Here is a 14,909-nt window from a genome sequence, read left to right on the forward strand (position 1 = left end):
TAAGATAGTATATACTGTATCAATAAGAAACATTTTGTCTTCTGTGACTCAAATAACGTGGCTCTGACTTCTTCAAAGGACATTTGTGTAGGCTCGAAAATACAGTCATCAAATACATATCTTTATTTTTTTATGTCCTAATAATATCTTCTTTTTTTAAAAAGATTTTTATTTATTTATTTATTTGATAGACACAGAGAGATCACAAGTAGGCCGAGAGGCAGGCAGAGAGAGAGAGGGGAAGCAAGCCCCCTGCTGAGCAGAGAGCCCGATGCGGGGCTGGATCCCAAGACCCTGAGATCATGACCTGAGCCGAAGGCAGAGGCTTAAACCACTGACCCACCCAGGTGCCCCATGTCCTAATAATAACCACTTGGAGTTTCATTTCTTTGTCTGGTGGATGTTTTTATAACAATGTCACAATATTGTCATTCTTTCTGCCTGGCATGGTATAAATGAAATCTGAGACTTTACTTGCAGATTCAATGTGTCTTCCTTAATGTATAACACTAAATACTTTGAAGAATTCAATGTACTAATCATACACTGGATTCATATTTGGAAAAGTGTCTAACTAAAATATTGTCTTAAAATGTTGTGCCCAGAAAAAGACACTCATATTGAATAGAAAAAAACAAACAAACAAAAAAAAAACAGGTGATCTCCCTGCTGAAACAATTTTCTTCCCAATGCCTAATATCTTGTTTTTTTTTTTTTTAAAGATTTTATTTATTTATTTCAGAGAGAGAAAGAGAGCACACGAGTTATGGGGAGGGGCGGAGGGAGGAGAAGCAGGCTCCCCACTGAGCAGGGAGACCAATGAGCAGGGCTCAATCGTAGGACCCCAGCATCATGACCTGAACTGAAGGCAGATACTTGACTGACTGAGACACCCAGGCGCCCCTAATATCTTGTTTTTCTGCTAGTTTTTATTTAATCAAATTCTACTATGCTTCTTTGTTTAATAGTTTCTTATGTTAGGGCTAATTATAGAAATTATACATAAAATTATATGTATTATATTATCTAAGATGTAATTAGTTTCCACTTGGGGACATTATTTATTTACTGAAACTAAATTTGCCTCTATTAGCTGTGTTTTAAGTTCACAAAATTAATAAAATGAAAAGTATGGCTATGGAAATATGGATTATCATAAATTACTTTCTAACATAATGCAGTGTTAACAAAAATGAATTTTATAAGTGGAAAAAGTCTGTGGAAATGAGTAAAAAGATACTTAAAAGTCCTTTGTATCTTACTGATTTTTTCTATATCTTAATTCATTATTAGAGGAAACAAATTATCGATTAAGTGTTTAATCATCTTTTATTACTCAAAGTATTTCCCCCTGAAAAAGTGTTGATTGTTCCAGAAAATTCATTTTAATGAATGACAGGTTAGGTTTGTTAAATAATAGAAGATTTTACTGTATATATTTTGAATATGAGAATGGTTTAGTAATTATTACCATGTGTACAAGGCAGATGCTATGCTGTGTTTTTCTAAGGTATGGAATAAAATGTATTGTGTAACAATGTTAGCAAAAAAAGATTTGGGTTGATGTCAACTCTTTATGGCTTAATCAGGTCAGAATTTTTATGACTATTGGAAAAATGTAGTACAAGACTTTCAGAGCCAGGAAGATTCAATCACAAAATTTTAGAAATTAGAACAAGCCTTAGTATCTATCCAGGTCTATTCTATAGTTTTATAGAAAAGGGTAGAAACAATGTAATCATTATAAAGCATTATAAGAATAACAACAAAATTTACTACTTATTAGGTACCTTTAATATACTACTATTGGTAATCTCTTCTGAAAGACCTTTAGTAATATGATACATTGCCAACATTTACTTATTATGTATTTGTCTAAACATTGATACATACTATATGGCGTGAGGTGCAATTCCAATATATGATAAAGCATTTTTTTCACTAAGTTGTTTTCTGATGCAGCCTTTTCCATGACAACATTTGCTGAAGGACCAAAATTGGTTGTTAATGATGAGTTACCACAGTATTTTTTTCCGTCATTTAAAAATGACTGCTTACTGTAACGACCAGGATTTCACCCAGGTAGCAGGACAGGATCTCCCTCAGGGCCATCTCCATATGTGTTCATCTTGCTAGAACAGTTGTGAAAGGCTCTTGTTCTGGTTTGTCTTTCCAGCTGTGAGCCTGAAAGTGATAAATGCTGTTGGACCTGTAGACAGTTCAGTGGGGAAACAAGAATATGAGAAGGAAAAGATGCCCAGCCCTGGAGATCCTGCCATGCTTCTTGTTTTCCTGCCTCCCGGATCCAACTGTCATAGTTTAGATAAGCCAAGACTTTAATCGACCAGGAGCTCAGTGGTCGTGACAGTTGCAATGCCTTTTAAATGAAATGCTTCCTTGATTGCCCTATGCTACAGCTGTACCTGCCACAGAATATAGTCATTCATCCACTGAGAAAGTCCTTTTATTTTTTTCCCTTGTAGTAGCAGCAATTTTTCTCTTCCTAAATAAAGCAAAATCTAGCTTTTAAGAGAGAGCTCTTGAACAATAGTAATATTTTTCTGTCTAAAGCCAAGAGCCAGCCTCAATTCTATTGAATTTGTTTGTAGTTTTTATTGGAGAAAAGTTGGAGATATAACCAAACATAGGATTTCAACTTTGACTATTAAATCTCTAATTTTTAAGATGAAAAATACAACAAAAAACCTTGCCACCTCCGCCCTCAACTTCAATGCTCTCATATACTTTGTAACATTAAATAATTTCTCAGGCTCATCATTATTTATTTCTGTGGATACATTTCAAACCTCAGATTAACAAGATTAATATCAAAAGGTTATACAACACTAGGTAAAATGTCAGTCTGATGCCATAGTAATTAATTTCAAAAATGAGACTACAAATTTGAATCTGTTATTATGATCATCATATTTATGATGGTATGAATAAAGTTATTCATTCCAGAATGTTAACAAGATATCTTTCATGTATCATTAAAATAACTTATGTCAAACACTTGGCTAAATTATTGAAGTACTTCCAATATTAATAATTTCTTACAAATGTCTAGCAAGAATAACCAGTCAAAATTAATTAATGATCAATTAGGATAGATTATTTCTCTTGGCTCTCAATTTCTTTCCTAATAATCAACTTGCTTTTTTTAAAAACAGGTTAGTTAGCAATAAGTCTTAGTCATTTCACACTTCTATTTTTTAATAAGCCAAAACTGTTTAAAGAAATAAGTGATTCTCTTGTAAGTTGTTAATCCTTATGGATATTATAAATTGTGTTTTTAGCCTTTAAGTTTGATGTGCTCATTTTCTCTTTAATTATTCTATACTAATGTGATAATACTGCAGTAATTTTATTAGTTCTACTTCTAATACGTTTTGCAAAACTTGATTTATTCTCCAATTAATTATATTTGACTTCATAGTACAAACATTCCTCTCATTATTATACTATTGATTAGGGGAAAATTATTTTCAAGCTAAAAGTATAAAAGGGTACATTAACATCTTGCATTTTTTAATTATTTTGTACCCTGGTTTGGATTTTTGTGAATCTATGTTTGCTACACAAATCTCTTATTAATTTAAGCTAGAACCCAAGAGATTAAGAATCAAATTCTTTGATTCATCTTTTAGCAGAAGATATAATATTAGCAAGAAACATGTTACCTGCAAGCCATAGTAAAGAATAAGGATCTGAAATGTTGGGTAAGAATTAAATCTTTGAATTATAGGCATGTTGAAGAGATACTGGGTTTCTGAAAAGGGTTAAGCTCTTCTATGGTTACTATATTTGAGAAATATCATTTCCTCTATGTATTTATAGAATTTACCACTTCATTTAGCAATTGCTAAATTACAGATGAATATTAAAATGGAAAAAATGTGAAAATAACTGCAGAATAAAGATAACAGAATCATTATCCTAAAAACACAATACTTGAAAATTCTACTAACCAATTATTCTGAATGTTAAGTTTAATCACTTAATTTAATTGGGGTCAATTCCTTTCTTCCCTGCATTGCTGAAAAGTAGTATATATTTTCCTAAGCACATTGATTTCATAGATTACATACCTACTCTTAAATTATTTCTACGGACCTTAGTTTACTAACTAAATGATGTGCTTAGAAAAGCCTTCCATTTTTTCTGACTGTTTTCTATGCTTTCTAAGTCTTCTCCCCATTTAAAAAGGGAATTGAGGGATGCCTGGGTGGCTCAGTTGGTTAAGCGGCTGCCTTCGGCTCAGGTCATGATCCCAGCGTCCTGGGATCGAGTCCCACATTGGGCTCCTTGCTTGGCATGGAGCCTGCTTCTCCCTCTGCCTCCGCCTGCCACTCTGTCTGCCTGTGCTTGCTCTCGCTTCTCTCTCTATGACAAATAAATAAAATTAAAAAAAAAAAAATCTTTAAAAAGGGAATTGAAGTCTGTTTGCTTAGATACTAACTGAATCTTTTCAGTCGCCCCATGATATAAAGTATGAATTAGAGACTTTACATAGAGTAATAACAGCAGGAGCAGCTAATATTTACTTGGTATTATTGTTAGGTAGCGATGATACTTAGTGCTTTATATATTCTGCCTTATTTAACCTTCACTGCTCTGAAGCAGGTGAATACAGGACAGGAAGGGGGGAAAACTCACAAATTCAGGAACTTGCTTCATTCACACAACTAATAAGTGGCACCCTGGCTGGGACTTAAACCAGATCTGTTTGGCTCTAGAGCCTTCTACACTACCTTTCCACTTGTGATAGAATAGAATAGAATAGAATAGAAATACAATAGGAGAGCCTGTGTCTGAGAGGATTAGAGTCAGATTTTTTTTGCCATATAAAAAAAAAAAAAGTGTCAAAACTCTGGTTTCTACCACAGACACTGCTGTCAAACTTGAAACGATTCAACTGGTTAGGGGAGGTGAAAAGTAGGAGGAAAAGCTAAGAGAGCTTAGAGACTGTGTGTCCCTGGAAAAGGGAAACACCTGGAGATCAAGAGGACCTGGTCCTTACACCAGGATAGAGACTGGAGAAGCAGTGAGGCCCCAGAGAAGGGATATTTAACTATGTACGGAGATATGCTTGCCTCTTTGTAGCAGCAGAGGATTCCCCTGCTCCCTCCCATGCTCAAAGGTAAAGGTCCTTGACAGCCTCCCAGAACCCAGCAAAGCTTGGGAGCAGCATGCAGATCCCTGCACACCTTGAGAGTGCAGCTGACGTTGCAGAGAGAACTGGATCCCAGAGAAAGGACCTTGCAGTAAAGGGACACTCCCGGCAACCTGTGGGGGATTTGTACTTAAGGAGCAGGCAAGTTAGTAGCCATCTCTGCAGATGTCACTGGAAGTAGAAGTTGCTGGGAACATCCTATACAAATCACACTAACCAAGACTGCCACCCCAGGGACAGAACAAAGCTGAATTGACTGATTGCCACAAAATGAAAATTTTAAACTTATTAGACATATGGAGACCATGTTCATGTAAATGGAATATTTAAGTAGAACCTGAAACAAGGATTGCTTGTAATTGCCACTGGTAACCCAAGTGTCACCCTAGATTGAAGGATTTACTTGATTTCATTCTTTTGTTATTTAATCCTTGACACGGTTGGCCTACCGATTTTAAATATTCATTTTGCCATTTTGAGGGGGAGGGGAGGGAGACGGTTGCTGATTATTCTCTGTCCATCCGTGCCCATCATCCATCCATCCATGCCCTGGGCTGTGTTGTGAAGATCAGCCCAGGGCCCCACATCTCCCAGGCTCCTTTGCTGCGGGCTTCAGTTGTTCAGCCAGCAGGAGGCACTGGCAGTAGTTGAAGGATGGTGGGGAGACAGGAGTCCATGTTTCTTCCTCATTGCCTCACTCCTTTGAGCAGTGGCTGTCTGCCTTTCCAGCTCTACCTCTACCTCAAGGCTTCAACTGCCTTTGGGTTTCAGTAATATCACTTCCTCTCTTTACCCTTCTAGGCACAAGGACACCAATGGCTTCCCCTGTTGCTGGACCCTAGGTACCTCACCATGTCTCGTCCTTTCCCTTCACTCAGCTCATGTCTCAGGGAGGAGACCCTTCATTAGAATCTCTGGTCTTCCTGACTTGACTTCCCTTCCCTCCAGGTATCTTGACTGGTACTTCTAAAATTTTGAATTTAGAGTGTCTTGGATTTAGAGTTAACAGAGATGGCAGAGGTAACTTCACTCTTAGTCTTAGGAAAACCAAATTAATATGCACACGTGCTAACAGATAAGTAGATCTCCAAACTGAGTCTTTTAAATGGCAGTTTAAAAATTATTTAAACAATTGTAAGTGTTTAAGCTATGAAATTTGAATCAGGTTGTTCTGAAGTATTTCTGTGAAACCCCAGGGGACTGGCAAGGGATACTACCTAAAAACTAATGTGTCAGATTGTGTGTCAGGTTTTGCTCTATTTAATATGAGATAGTGATTAGCAACACTTAAATTAATCAATAGAGCCACCAAATTTAGATTAAAGCAAATGCATTGTTTTTCTTTTGTCAATTAACGTAGTAACTAAGTTTTTTACTGAGTGCAGTAAAAAAAATTAAAAGCTTCTAGTGAAGCTAAAACTGTTAAAAAAAAAAGGTGTTCAAATATGTTTAAATTCTTTGTAATGGCATATATCAAACATAATTCCAAGTAAGAAGAATAATTTAATGAATTCTCATGAATCACCTGGGTTCAACACTATCAAATCATAATCAGTCCTATTTCTCTAAGTTGCCCCCTCCTTCCAGCTCCAGCCCTGATTAACTGGAAGCAAATACCAAACAGCATATCACTTCTTCTGGAAGTATTTCAGGAGGCTCTCTAAAAGACAAGATCTCTTTTTAGGAGCATGACCATAGTCCGATAATGTAAATAATTCCTTGCTGTCATAAAATACCCAGCCAGTGTGTTCATAGTTCTTTTATCATCACATCACATTTTTATACTTTGCTTGTATGAATCTGGGTCAGAATATGATCCATACATTGAAATTGGTCGACATGTTTCTTAATGCCTTTTTACTCTTTCTTACGATTTAGTTGTAGAGAAGAAACAGGTTATTTGATCTGTATAATTTCCCATGGTGTAGGTTTTGTTGATTGCATGTCCTGTTCCTCTGTCCTCTGAATTTCTTGTAAATTAGAGTAGGATCTAGAGTAGTAGTTCTCAGTCCAGGCAGTTTTGAACTCAGAGGACATTTGTCAATGCCTGGAAACAGTTTTGGTTGTCACAGTGAAGGGAAGTGATCCTGGCATCTAGTGGGAAGGGGCCAGGGACACACTAAACATCCTACAGTACGTGGGATGACCCCTTTCCCCCAACAAAGAATTATCTGTCTAAATTGTCAATAGCGCCAAGGTTGAGAAACTCTAAAGGCATGGTTAAATTCAGCTTTGATTTTAACCCTTTTTCCCAGTTTGTCCATTTTTATCATGTTCATGTCTTAGGTACTAATTGTTTGCACTAAATAAATAGTAATTATTTCTAACATGTAATTTGAAATATACTGTAGATTAAAAGAATATTGGAATGACTTTGGAGAGACTTCTAAACTACTGTTAGGATTAACCTTTATCTTGGTTCCCTGATCAGAAAATAGTTTTATTCACTAATCTGTAGTTAGAAGAATTTGATATCTCACTACAAGTGTGGTTGAAGTACAAAGCTCATTTTTTTTTTTTTTTGCAATACTCATTCCTAATTAGTCCACCTGCCCTTCTAATGCCTATTTTCTAAGCCCATCATGAAAGCTGATGAAATTCAGTATTTGCTAAACTGTTTGAAAATTTTTGAGGAAATAAATACAAAAAAACTGTAGCCATTTTGCTCCTCATATGTACAGCTATAATTAAATTTGAAAATAAACAAGCCATCTGTCCTGGCTTTTGAAAAAAATTAAGCAACATCATTTAGAAAAAATGGGAAAGAATATCTAATTTACAAATGATTCATGTCTTTAAAAGTGAATCACCAAAAAATGTACTAAAGAAATAAAATTTTCACTGAAAGTAGCCTAGTTTTTGTGTGTGTGAAGAGAAGAAAATTTCTGAGTCCCAGTTCTGCCAGTCATCTGAGTTCAGTTTTTATGTCTTTATGCTCTTTTGTCTTTCTCTCTAAAAGAAATTTTAAACAGTGAGCCACGGAATGACATGCATTTATAGAATGTGTGGTGGATGAAAGAGCACAGCAATCTTAAATTCTGAAAATATTTTTACCTCAAAGATTGAAAACAAGATAAAGATGAAGAACCCTCTGAAATATTAACTGATTTTATGTTGAAATTGTTCCAGTGCCCTGTCTGTGAGATAACAGCTCAGTTATCTCCTCAGTAAGTGCATGAGTGGTCTATTTAATATGCAGGAATGTTTGGGTCACCTGTATGAAAATATGAACAGCAAACCCATCTTCTAAAACTGAACAACCTTTATAATATTTTATTTCTTTGGTAATATAATAGAAATGTATAAGAAATTTCTCTTAAATATTTTAAAATTTATAATAAAAAGATGAATTTTTTAAATGAAATATTTTATGATACACAATTGGTTGCAAAGGACAGAAGCTGATTCAAAATAGCCTAAATAAATGAACTTTTTATCCTCAGGTACTTGGAAAATCAGTGTGGTAGATCCTACTAGCAGCTCCCCGCCAAAACACACCCTCCCCACCTCCCACCCATACCCTTCTTTCCCTTGCCAGAAAGGCCTGTCTCTCACTGTGCAGGTGGAAAATGATAGATCTGCACCTACCCAGCTTCCCAACTTGACTTGCAGCTAGGGTATAGGCATGTGACCTAATCCAGGCCAATGAGACACAAGGAGAAGTCAACTTGGAACCCTTGGAAAAGACTTTTCCTTCCTGTCTTTAATCATGATTGTGTGAGAATGTGATGCTGCAGTGGTTACACAAGAGATGTTGGGCAAATCTGGAACAATCTACCCCTGAACTCTTTGCTAGATGAAATACAATAATCACTTCTATTGCAGTGTTTTGTTGTGTGTAGCCAAAGGCATTGTAATTGATATTACTGATTTCAGGTATGGTTATTTTCAAAAGCTTTAGAGATATTATCAATTATTTATCTGTTTTTCTCACAATTCTTTTCCCCTCATTATTGGCTTCACTATCAGGTTCCAGGAAGTGCCCTAGGCAGGTATAAACTAACATCATCTTTACCAGTAACAGTTTTAGCCTAGGCAGAATTTCCTCCAAAAGATTTCCCAAATTCTCCTAAGATTTAGTGAGATTCATCTGGCTGAGTTCTATACTCTTCCATGGGACAATTTCTCCAACCATAGACATGAAATACAGCGATCAATTTTCCTGAGACCCCTGGAGCTGAAAGGGGGTCCACTCTATTCAACCATACATAGAGTAGAGCTATTTCCCAATATTGTTAACTGAACATAGAAATGGGTGCTATCTAGACAAACAAAATAAATACTTAAAAAGTTCAAAATGTTTGGTATAATAATAAAAATAAATGTTTACATGGGGAACCCAGCTAGCTGAGTCAGTGGAGAATGTGCCTCTTGATCTCAGGGTTGTAAGTTCAAGCCCCATGTTGGGTGTAAAGATTACTTAAAAAATGAAATCTTTAAAAAAAAATGTTTGTATTGCCTAAGTATAGAATGCATAGAGAAAAATGTAGTCTTAGAAACACAGAGACTATTAAAAAAAAGAAAAAAGAAATAAGGAGACTATAATTTTATTGATTGAACCTTTTAAATACATAGATCATTAAGTTCCTAATATATTCTGGGTATTGTGTAGGTGCTGAGGATACAGAAAGTCAGATATGTAACACCTGTAATTCCAGTCAATCTAATGAAAGAGATGGAGGGAAATCAGCAATTATAACAGAGAAGACAGATGCCATGTGCATTGTATATCATGGTTTTGCAAAGGAATGGCAGAAGAGAGGGTGAGGTGAAAGTTTCCACAAAACTTTCCAAGAGTTGATAAGATGACAATTGCATTTTTAGGAAGTCAAGATGGTGAGAACTTCATGAGCAAAAACCAGAAGCAGGTGAACTCTTGGTGCATGTGCTTAAACCTAGGCTACTTCCAACTCCACTGTTGGCCTTCCACAGCTTTCTGGCTGCTCTGTTTCCTCATCAGTAAATAAACAGGGAGTGGGTTGGGAGGCAGGGAGAGAGTGGATAGGGCTAGACTTTTCCAAGATTCTTTACAGATGTAGAATCTGATTATTCTATCTTGTTACAAAAAGGCCTAAAAACAAAGTTTTTAATTTTGACCCATTATGAAATTCACAACTGGCCCAGTTTTCTAATTATTGCCTAAAAAAGACTTTAGTTTAACACTAAATAACAAATAACAGAGTCATCACATTTGGGAAATAATTCCCCTAAAATTAACTGCCTTCTAGTTAACATCCCATTTTCTAGGGATACATTTAACTATTTTTTCTCTCAGTGAGTTCATCAAAAAAGCTGTTGTTAAAGTTACAAGTTCATTTGGTGCTTTCCTGAGTAGTTTTGTTTTGACAGTTACTCATTTCTTTATAAAGTTGAGGTTCTCTTGGTCTTCCTTTGAGACTTCAAGGACCCATTCACACTCATTTACTATAATTATTGTGAAAATCTGAATTACTAAGCCCCCATTACACTCCCAATGAATAGTACAGTAAAGTTCAGAAAATGAAAAAGAAAAAGTAAAGGAACAGAACTTACCCGGGAGGTTAAAGTTGAGAAGAGAAAATCTGCGTCAGACTACTGATCTTCCTGAACTTGACATCTATATTTCTTAAAAAAAAAAAGAGAAAAAGCATCATTCTATCTCTTAATATCATTTTGTTGAATAAATACAGATTTATTCAAATCCTCCTCCCACAAACTTACATAATTCTAAAATGTGTCCTAACGTTCATATTAACTTGGAATGGACCTATATTTATACACATCTGAATTTCATCTTAGAAAGCACTTTGCCCTACAGAAATGAAGGAGATTCTCATCTCTATCCATCTTCTCGCTTCTCCAAACCACATCAGTAGCAGCAGAAAATTCTAATGTCTGCTAAAGCCAGCTTCTCTGAAAATGAAAGAGAAGTTCGTATTTGTTGATATATATTGTAAGATTTCAGTTTTGAGGCTGAGCATTTTTAGTGTCCTGTATTTCTCACTACATCCAGGAAGTTATATTCAAGAAAGGAAGCACTTATTATGCTTCTGTTATTCTTTCAGAAATTAGAATGGAAAGAATAGAAATGAGCTTTGAAAATATGTGAAACCATATAGATCTATTCTCTAACTTTGGACCTGTTTATTTCGAGATTTGACAGCAGATCTGTAAGAAAACAACAATGTCATACATATTAACTGTGTGATCCATTAATTTGAGAATATTCATTATGACAAGTAATGAGAGGAACAGAACGCTCTATTTGTTTAAGCGATCAGAAAACTCATTTGGAGGAATAATTGGCTTTCTCTGGGAGTCTGACACAGGAAACTCTGGGAGAGAACACGCAGCTTATTTAAAGTGCGTCTTTGTATTTGTTTTTATTGGAGAGTTTCAAACTTTTGTAGATGAATCTCAGTAATTATTTGAAAAGACAGAGGGTTTTTAGGTTGTACTGAGCTAACTGGATATTCAACTTGCTGCAGTCAGTGCAATGGAATACCCAGCACAAAGAAAAAAAATTACTACAATTTAATATATTTGGGGATAAAAAAACTCCCCTTAATTTACCACTCTCAACAAGAGACATACCCCTCGTCTGAATTCCACACCGTGAAGGGAAGTCTTGTTAAGATTTGTCACTCCATGGGGTGCCTGGGTAGCTTGATTTGTTAAGTGTCCAACTCTCCACCTCAGCTCAGATCTTGATCTCAGGGTCATGAGTTCAAGCCCCATATTGCACTCTACTCCCAGAGGAGCCTACTTAAAAAAAAAAAAAATAGAAAAGAAAAAGAAAAAAAGAAAAAAAGAAATAAAAAGAAAAATGTCATTCCATAAATCCCAAATAGGATTGCTACAATCAATTTTTTCACCATTTTTTAAATATACAAATATTTAACCAAATGGAATATATGTTCACCACACATGTCCACACACATACATACAGGGAATGGAGCAAGGGGTTGGAGACATTCTATTCAATGGTAGTGGCATCAACTTACTCTATGAAAATATACACATCATTTCTCCTCAATAGGGCCATTGATCTGTTTATCATGTTAAGACCGAATGAGTATAAAACACTTTAACATTTGTTTTGAAATCCAGTGTCAAAATGGTGATAAAAGTTTATTTAATCTTATACAAATTTTCAAAAGGAAAGCCCGACTTGCCAAGAGAAAATTGTTTTTACAGAGCATCCTATTTCTTTTGAATATTCAATACCCAATTATACCTCAGAAGTTGGCTTATCGTGCTGTGGTGAGCCTGATTTTCCATTTAATATAAAGGAACAGATGTTCTGTGCATGCCAGGGATGGGGGGAAATCTGTCCTCCTTTCCCTTGTCTCCCACCCACACCCCCACTGGCTGTTCTCCACATGGTAGATACATCTACTCTCTGAATTGTGCAACCCCAAATTAGGCAGAATGCTACCAATTTCCTGACATTTGATCATCATTTTGCTAAAGAACAATTTTAGACTAATAATAGAGGTGAACTCCTCACAAAAATTTGTAAGAGCCCCAGGCAGGGAGGAGTGGAGGTGGAGGGATAAAATTTAGAGGCAGAAAACAAGTTGTGAGAATAAAAACAACAATTTGGAACTTGTTATTTTCAATCTAATTACATTTCCAATGGCGATCAATGACCAAAGACTAAAATCTTGATTCGAATTAGTAACAAATAGAGAATTTATTGTTCAGAAATGCAACATACATAATTTTGAAATTATTTCACTACTAAATGTTTTTTGCATGTACCTGCTAATATATTTTGTTTTGATGTTCCTCATAGATTTTGTTTCAGTTTTGACTGATGTAGTTATTAGGGTTTGTTGTTGGTTTGCTTCTAAGGAATTTATGGTTAAGAAAAAAAGAAGAGTGGTTTATTTGTTTGGGTCCCATTTTCAACAGCTGGGGGGTTAGAGAGTAGAGAAGGAGCTACCCACAGGGCAGCCCTGGAAAGTGGAGACTGTCAGCACTCAAGGCTGAGAAGGCAGAGAGCTAAGAAGGGTCCTGGAAGGATCATCCAACTCAGCAGAGCAGAGCATCAAGGTCACCAGTACCCTAGAGGGGGCAGAGCAAAAACAAGCTCAGGAAACAATCATCTCGGTACCCAGGAGGGTTTCTAGATATTATAATTTTGGTGTTTGTTTGTTTGTTTGTTTGTTTGTTTTTAAATTGGCTGGAATGAAATTTGTTTTTCAGTATTTCAATTTCCTGAGTAAGAGCCTTCTAACAGACACTGCCTGTCACCTAGTTGTCAGCCTTTCCTCCCTGCTGAGAGTCAGACCTGTTCAGTTAGAGAGGGGAGCTCTCTTGACCTTAGAAAAAAGCTAGGTCTTTACTTCAGGCCTGAGGGTGTATCAGGAGACTCGCGACCACAGTAGTCATTCTTCCATTGATTCGATGTGTCATCAAACACCTATGAGCCAGGCATGGTCCTAAGCATTAGGGATACAGCAGTGAACAAAGCAGACAAAGCCCCTGCCCTCAAGAACCTTACATTCTAGGGGAAAGAGACAGTTACTCTCTACATAAGCAAATACAGTAGGCCGGGTGGTGATCTAGGGAGAAAAACTGAGCAAGACGAAGTAGGAAGTCAGGCCGAGGTGGAGGTTGGGGGTTACTTCATATAGAGTGGTTAGAGGCAGCCTCAGCGAAAGGGGAATGAGTCATATGGCATCTGGAGGCAGAGGATGCTGCAAGCATGGAGGCCTTCAGGGAGGCATACTGGCTGCGTTCAAAGAACAACAGAGCCCAGGGTGATTGGACCAGTATGAGTGAGGGAGGAGTAAGGGGAAGATCAGACAGGGAAGATAGCGGCGAAGGTCAGATGGTATAGAGCCAGGGAGACCTTGGCTTTTACCCTGAGCACAATGGGGAATCCATTGTAGGTATGAGCAGAGGCATCCCTTGATTGGGGATTTGTTTTTAAACAGCTCTCTAAGCAAATGACAGTACGACAAAAGGTTGATATCCAGGATCTATAAAGAACTCCTCAAACTCAACACACACAAAACAGACAATCATATCAAAAAATGGGCAGAAGATATGAACAGACACTTCTCCAATGAAGACATACAAATGGCTATCAGACACATGAAAAAATGTTCATCATCATTAGTCATCAGGGAGATTCAAATTAAAACCACATTGAGATACCACCTTACACCAATTAGAATGGCCAAAATTAGCAAGACAGGAAACAACATGTGTTGGAGGGGATGTGGAGAAAGGGGAAACCTCTTACACTGTTGGTGGGAATGCAGGTTGGTGCAGCCACTTTGGAGAACAGTGTGGAGATTCCTCAAGAAATTAAAAATAGAGCTTCCCTATGACCCTGCAATTGCATTCCTGGGTATTTACCCCAAAGATATAGATGTAGGGGATTTGTTTTTAAACAGCTCTCTAAGCTGTCTTGATGTCCCCTGGTCAGTGAGTGGTCTGAAGGCCGTTACATGGCCCACTTCTGTCTAATGAAATATAAAAGGACATCTACTAGGGAGGGCTTCTACTGCCGAATTTTTAATAAACTAAGCATTATGAATAGAAGGCCCTTCCCTTTACCTTTTCTGCCTGGAACTTGAACATGATGCCTAGAATCGCAGTGACTCTCTTACTACTATGAACTGAGGAGGTATCATGCTAAGGATGGTGGAGCAGATATACAGATGGAGTGGGTCTTTGGAGATACCACCGATCCTTCATAGTAGCTCATGACTACCTACTTCCGAACTTATGTTAGACC

At 36.7% G+C, this 14,909-nt stretch overlaps 1 long non-coding RNA gene across 1 annotated transcript; it reads right to left on the reverse strand.

The window, feature by feature from the left end:
- Nucleotides 1-1,867: 1,867 nt before the first annotated feature.
- Nucleotides 1,868-11,913, reverse strand: LOC309856566. Its single transcript, XR_014307285.1, has 3 exons — nt 11,750-11,913; nt 10,709-10,780; nt 1,868-2,209 (listed from the first exon to the last, which is right to left on the reverse strand). It is a non-coding gene; the product is annotated as an uncharacterized lncRNA (long non-coding RNA).
- Nucleotides 11,914-14,909: the final 2,996 nt, after the last annotated feature.

This window comes from Mustela nivalis (assembly GCF_964662115.1).
Source record: "Mustela nivalis genome assembly, chromosome: 2".
NCBI lineage: Eukaryota > Metazoa > Chordata > Mammalia > Carnivora > Mustelidae > Mustela > Mustela nivalis.